Genomic DNA, 8,040 nt, shown 5'->3' on the forward strand with positions numbered 1-8,040 from the left:
TTTATAAATTTTCAACTACAAAATAATTATTAAATTTTGTCAAATCTCGAACTTTAAATGCTTATAAAAAAAATACTTTGATTATGTATTTTTAATATTTTTCAACTGCTATTGTAACATTATATCAGGAGCCCTGCATACAATTTTCACGCTTTTCTACCAAACAAATAAAGTTTTATTGATATTTATAAAAAAAAAAACTTAAAAAAAAAAGAACTGACAATGTTCGTAAACAGCTCAAAAACAGTCAAATTATTTTCAAGATTGTACGGTGTATAGAAAATGCTAATATAAACATTCAGTGAAATTATCATGTATCTACTACAGTGGTTCGTTTTTGAATTACAATAAAATAACAAAACCAAAGAAATAAGAAATCGAGTGAATATCCAATATTGTAAAAATATGAATTTTAAACGCTCATAAAAATTTGATATGATTTGCTTATAGACATTTTTTAGATTCTGAGCGAAGCAATGAATGTATTGATTTTACAATGATGTGTGTTTTTTTTTTATTTTTTTTTTTTATTTTTGTGTCTGTCATCACCTTTTAGGGCAGTAATAGTGCTTGGATTTTCTTCAACAGTAACTTCTCTGATAGGAAAGTGAATCTAGTTGGTACTTTGGAGGGTCAAAATTTCCCAGTAGTTACCAAAAGCGACGTGAAAAACAAAAGAAAAATTAAGGAAAAACGGGAATTTTTACACAAAATTTGTTTTCGAGAAAATCAATTTTGGTTTTTGGTGTAACTCTAAAACAAAATATGACCGTAGGGACATGAAATTTTGAATGAATGTTTATATTAGAATTTTCTATACACCATAACATTTTCCAAATATTTTGACTCTTTTTGAGCTGTTTACGGACATTGTCAGTTTTCAATTTTTTTAGTTTTTTTTTCTATAAATATTAATAAAATTTTATCTGTTGAGTAAAAAAGCTTGAAAATTTAATAGAAGGCTCCTAGGTTATTGTTTCAAAGGCAGATGAAAAAAATTAAAAATCCTTAGTCACAGTTTTTATTTATAAGCATTTAAAGTTCAAATTTTGACAACATTTATCAAATTTATAATTTATTAATTATTTTGTAGTTAAAAATGTATAAAATGTTTAATTTTAAGGCTAAGGAATGAAAATTCAAAACAAGGCTCCACGTAAATAGGTTATATATAAATTACTTTATTCACAATAATTTCATCAAATATACTTGGTAATATCATAGGCTGACTGACCGTTTTCGCTCAGAATCGTTTTTCTTATTCAAAGATATTATATCATTAAATTCAAATTTAACACCATCCATTACAGTGACCCACATGTAAGCTACTGTACAGCAGAGCGACATCCACTTACAAACCTTTTTTTTTATTAAGGTAGACAAACTTATGAGGAATCTTGTATTAGTTGTATTAAATTTTAAAATCTTAGATTTAAAAAGAAAAATTTTAATGAATTCTCAATATAAAATAATATTTTAATTTTCATGATTTTTCCGTATTTTGTAAAGATTTGAACTTTAAATGCTTATAAATAAAAACAGTGACTAAGGATTTTTAATATTTTTCAATTGTCATTGTAACTATATAGTAGGAGCCTTGTATTAAATGTTCAAGCTTTTTTGCCCAACAAATAAAGTTTTATAAGGACATTTTCAGTTTCCATTTTTTTTAGTTTTTTTTTCTATAAATATCAATTAAATTTTATTTGTTGGTTAAAAAAGCTTGAAAATTTAATAGAAGGCTCCTACTATATTGTTACAATGATATTTGAAAAATATTAAAAATCCTTAGTCACGGTTTTTAGTTATAGGCATTTAAAGTTCAAATCTTGATAAAATACGGAAAAATTACAAAAATTAGCAAATTATTTGTATTCATAAAAATTTCATTTTTAAATCAAAGATTTGAAAATGTAATACAAGATTATCCATAAGTTTGTCTACCTTTATCAAAAAAAAAAAAATGTCTACAAGAAAGTTAAATTAAATTTTTATGAGCGTTTGAAATTCATATTTTTACAACATTTGATATTCACTCGATTTCTCATGTAACGATTTTCTTATTTTGTTGTAATTAAAAAACGAATGACCGAATGTTTATGTTAGCATTTTATATACACGATAAAATTTATAAAATGATTTGACTCTTTTTGATTTGTTTATGAACATTGTCAGTTTTCAATATTTTTAGTTTTTTTTCTATAAACATCAATAACATTTTATTTGTTGGATAAAAAAGCGTGAACATTTAATGCAAGGCTCCTGATATAATGTTACAATAGCGTTGAAAAATATTAAAAATACATAAGCACAGTTTTTTTTTTATAAGTATTTAAAGTTCGAGTTTTGACATTATTTAATAATTATTTTGTAGTTGAAAATTTATAAAATGTTCAACTTTTATAGCTAAGGATTGAACATTTAAAACTAGGTTGCACGTAAATAAGTTATATATAAATTACTTTTTTCACAATAATATCATCAACTATACTTGGTAATATCATAGGCTGACTGACTGTTTTCGCTCAGAATCGTTATTCTTATCAATGATATTATAAGTATTATGAAATAGCCGGTTCTGGGTCCCCCTGCTTCACCCCCTTCCCGCCATAGTAACCATGCGCGCTTCCCCCTCCCCCACTCCCTCAGCCATAACTGTGCCTCCCACCCCAGTCCCCCCGCCATCACTGCGCCTCTTACGTCATCATGCGCCTCTCCGAGCGCCTAGTATATATATATATACTCTATACATACAATACTATATAGTATATACTTTATACATACTATAGTATATACGTATGTATACCTAAGTTTGTACTCTAAACATAGTTTAGTATATTCTTATATAAACTCTATACATACTATAGTATATACCTTAGTATGATAATGTAATATATTACTGCTTATATCACCTACACACTCCACGTATATATATATATATATATACATATTATGTTATACATGAAAGCATCACCCCTCACCATATATTTCAAGGCATATTCGCGCTTACCGTGGACGATCTATTAACTAAGATAATTATTAATTCGCATGCACTGCCAAAATATATGAAAATCGTGCACATTCCCGGTGCAGCTGTTCGTCGTCCATCAAGTGTGTTTCAATTCTTTTCAAAGTTAAATTTTATAACAATATTATTTTAAATAATATTTAATATAATAAATAATAATAATAGTGACGTGCAACTTCGGCTAGATGGGGACATGTCGCTCGTCAATTTAATCGATACCACTAATTTCGTCATAGATTTTGTCGGCCTCAAGTCTATCAACATCGGGCACGACCCGTCTAAAGATTTCAACGCATCCATTCAGATAATCACGCAATCACGGTTCATATGTATAACAACTGATTTTTTACGGCGCATTTACTCGTTGATGGGGAATATTATATTGGTTATAACCGATCCACCGATTAAAATCCGCGAGAGACTGTTCCTCAAAGACGAGACAATTACACTATCTAAAACTAGCTATTGCGGCGATAATATGCTGGTAGTCGAATCCCACCACCAGCAAGGATGTCGTGTATTATTGAGCAGACGAAATCTATTAAAGCTCCATGACATGCATGAAGATACATGAAGATTTAAATGCATATAAACGTATTTTAATTCTGACATCGGCGCACATGACAACAGACGGTACGCGTGTCCGCAGTTCCAACGTTTTTCCGCGCCTTTCACGTAGACACATTTGAAATGTAATGATTTTAAAATTCTTTCGATCTACGAATATTCCACGTCATCGCAATCCAATGATAGTTACAATACAACCATATATTCACCGCTTTACTTTTAGCCGTACACGGTGTTTGATTGTGTTTGAAAATATAATGTTGACTACCGCGGTTGTTTACATCGAGAATTGACATTTCTTTTATAAAATATTTAAAATTCAAACCTAGTATGCATTGAATATCTATGATAGCCGACGCCATAATCCACATCGCCGAGAGTTAATACAACTTTATTTATATAAATTATATATGTATAACACGTCTTACTGGTAACAGGTTAGGGTTCTGACTGTTTCCAATTCTTTGCGAATCTGTCCTCGAGTATAATTATTCTGTCGTACGCATGAGCCTTTTAAATCTTTTATATTTTTATTTACATCCTCTATGGACTCAATGCATGATTCGATTTTAGTATTATTTTCTAAAAAATATTTATCGGCCGCCTGCACAGATCCGATTGCTCCTAGTCGAATTATTTACATTTCGTTCTCTAGGACTCGATCGTTGAACGACGATATTTTTTATCGGTGGCCGTGATTAAGTCAATGTATAAACCTAATTCATTGGTAAACTTTTCATCAGGCTTTGCGATTTTCGAATAATTTTTCCAATCAAATTAACGTGGGAGTCGAGTTTTTCGACAAACTTTTCTTTCATGTCGGTGATTGTCTTATTCAATTGACTAGACGGTGACTCCCCGAACACATCCACGACGTCGTGATAACTGCACTTATATCCTAAGATCGGACTTATTTATCCAACTATTATGCTCGTCAGTGAAACCTAAGTCTGCGGCCCCCTGACCCTGAGGATCCGCGATACTCGTGTCAGGGATCCACGGCAGTCTTAACACATACCATACGTCAATAAGAGACATTTGTGCATTATTACAATATTGCTGGTTTCTTATTATTTTTTTCATACATAATATGTAGATTCTACACCAAATCAGTTTTTTTTGTTCATACGAAATATACATGCGTACAGCACTTAACGACAGTAACGACAGTAACGACAGTAACGACAGTCTTATATTTATTGCCACCAAGTGCAGTTGATCGATCGTACTCATTTATAGTTTTATATTACATTTTTATAAAAAATTAATTTTAATAAAAATAATTATAAATGTGAATGTTTTGTTATGTCTACTTATGTAATTTGTAATATTATAAAATAATTATTATAATTTTGGTTATGATAACATGAGATGTTTTGTAAAAAAAAAAGGTTTTCGAAAAAAGCTTTGTATGAGGGTTCGCGATTTCTAAAATTCTTTCATCGAGGCAAGGCTGGGCATTGGGCAAGTTAATGATTTTTTTTTAACTCAGTTAAGTTAAGTTAATATACACCAATAACAAAAAGATAAAAGTTAAAAGTTAATTTAACTATGGGTTAACTCAGTTATGTTAAAAGTTAATACACATTTTTTGTTAACTTTTTATTAAGTTAAAAAAAAGTTAATTTGTTTATACAACGCTAATGTACTTAATTTTTTTCCAACCCAAAACTAAATTATAGGATATAGTGTTAATACTTCATACAGATTTCCATATAAGTAAGATTCGAATGTAAATTTTTAACTTTAAACAATTTACAATACATATTTTTTGACATGAAAACGAAATAGATTGAAATAGTGAAATATTATAAAATTAAAAACAAAATAAATTAACTTAACTTACTTCTTAAAATGAAAAATTAACTCGTTAATTTCACGTTAATTAAGAAAGAAATTTAATAAGTTAACAGTTAAGTTAATGAAAAGCCAAAAGTAACTAGTTAAGTTAAAAAGTTAAAATAAAATAAACTTTTTAACTTAACTTTAACTTTTTAACTCGTTAATGCCCAGCCTTGCATCGGGGGTCCGTGATCTGTAAAAGTTTAAGAACCGCTGTATTAAATCATGTACATTTTATTAATTAATTTCATGATTATTAAATGTTTGAAATTTCTTTTAACTAGCTTTTCTTTTACAACACTGATGTATGGCCCAGTAAATTTGAATTGGCGCGATGAGGGCAATAAAAAAAAACAATAAATAATAAATTTAGGTACCTAAATATAAAATAACATTAATTAAATACCTAAATTATGAATTACCTATTTGGTGTTTTTTTTTAATTTATTGCTGAGGATCTAAACATCAAATTATTGATCTTCATCTTTGTTTATAAATTAAATTTTGTATTTTCAACAAAAAGACAAGTTAAAAAACCCAGAGATTGTTGGCTTATCAGAGATCTAAGTTTGGTTATTAAAATGTTAAGTTTTGTTAAAATTCTCATTTACACTTAACTTGTATACACAGAAGTATAATAACATATTTTAATGTTATGCACAATGTGTTGAATTAACGATACTATTTCTTTTTTCATCGAATCAAATAAAATTTTAAATGTCCGACATAGGTACGACTCAATAAGTGATTTATTTATATATTTTTTCACATTTAGTTATGAACCTCCAATATTGAAAGGTTTAGGTTCAGTTACACTCAGAAAAAATGTTATTTAGTTTATGAAACAAAAACTGGTATGATTTTAATCCATTGAAGTCAATTTATTATTTTCAGAAAATGTATTTCATTAAATCAATAAAAATGAAAGTTCTTGAAAAAAAGTTATACCTTTAAAGTTAAAGGTAAAATTCACAATTTCAAATACTTAACACTTAAAAACTTAATAAAAGATTAAGGTACAGTAAACTAAAAATAACTATTAAAATATGTAAAAAATTGTGAGTCAAAAAAAATAAAAAATTACAAGTTTAAAGTTTAAATTACATAATATTTACAATTTTTTTTTTAAATTTAATTATTATGTACATTATATAAATACTTTGTAATGCAATTTTTTATGTAAGAGTTGTCGTTTTTATTATACATAGCTGCTTGTAGGTAATTAACAATAATTACTAGACATTTATAAAAAACGTTCAAAACCTTTAACAAATTAATTCATTATTTAGAAGAGTTCCACACTATAGTAAGCTGAGCATCAACAGAACATTTTTTAAAAATGTATAAGCTTATACAATTACTAACATCACATTCAAATTCTTATTAATGAATAATTATTATACTCCATTAACCTTATTCTGCGCCGAGGTGAACTAAGTGAGTCAATAGTGTCCAACACTCGGTGTCCGCAATATATTATATTCCGTGCATTTTCGCAAATACGTGTTTACAAAACTTGGCCAGTGCCCTTAAAAATCACTATATTTTATGCCAGTCTTGTAAAGTATTAGAATAAATGTATTCAAATACTTTTTTTATTCGAATACTATTTTAAATACTTTTTGAAAAAATATGTTGTAGGTACGTATTCTGAATATTTTTTTTTTGTCATTTTTTATTTATTAAAAACAAATTTTTGATGTGAAAACATCTTATACGGCACTCAGATCTTTCCACTTGGCCATTGAACATTTTCGAGCATTACCGTTTTTGCGTAACGCTCGATAGATACCTACCTATTAAATTATTAAAAGTTAAGGCGAATTTAATATCTAAAGTTCTACTGGTTTTTCAAATTTTTTGAAAAACAGCGAAAATTCTTTTGCCACTAACAGTTTAATTCAGACGTCGGACTGGGCGTGAACCTTAAAGGTAGGTTGAGATCGGAACTCGACGAGCCTCCAAATGCCACAGTTCTGGCGGAAAGTATAACTATTGCGAAGCCGTTGTTGTTTCATACATTTATTCGATATCTACGCATAGAAAATATAAGATAATATTCAAATAATTACCGCGTGAAATTAAATATTATAATCATTATTATTAATACAAGTATATAATAAAATTGAGCATTGTAATTTGTATAACTTAAATATAAATTATTCGGTACTTGTAACACAAAAAAGGTGGGCAAGACATCCATTTACAATACTCTGCTGTACAGTAGGTTACAAGTGGGTCGCTGTAATGGATGGTGTTAAATTTGAATTCAATTATATAATATCATTAATATAATATCAAATACGATTCTGAGCGGAAACAGTCAGTAAGCCTATGATATTACCAAGTATAATTGATGATATTATTGTGAATAAAGTAATTTATATATTATAACCTACATACGTAGAACATTGTATTACATTTTCAATTCTTAGCTATAAAAGTTGAACATTTTATAAATTTTCATCTACAAAATAATTATTAAATTTTGTCGAAATTCGAACTTTAAATGCTTATCAAAAAAAAACTGTGCTTATTTATTTTTAATATTTTTCAACGCTATTGTAACATTATATCAGGAGCCTTGCATTAAATGTTCACGC

The sequence above is a fragment of the Metopolophium dirhodum genome, chromosome 1 (assembly GCF_019925205.1).
Source record: "Metopolophium dirhodum isolate CAU chromosome 1, ASM1992520v1, whole genome shotgun sequence".
NCBI classification, from domain to species: Eukaryota; Metazoa; Arthropoda; class Insecta; order Hemiptera; family Aphididae; genus Metopolophium; species Metopolophium dirhodum.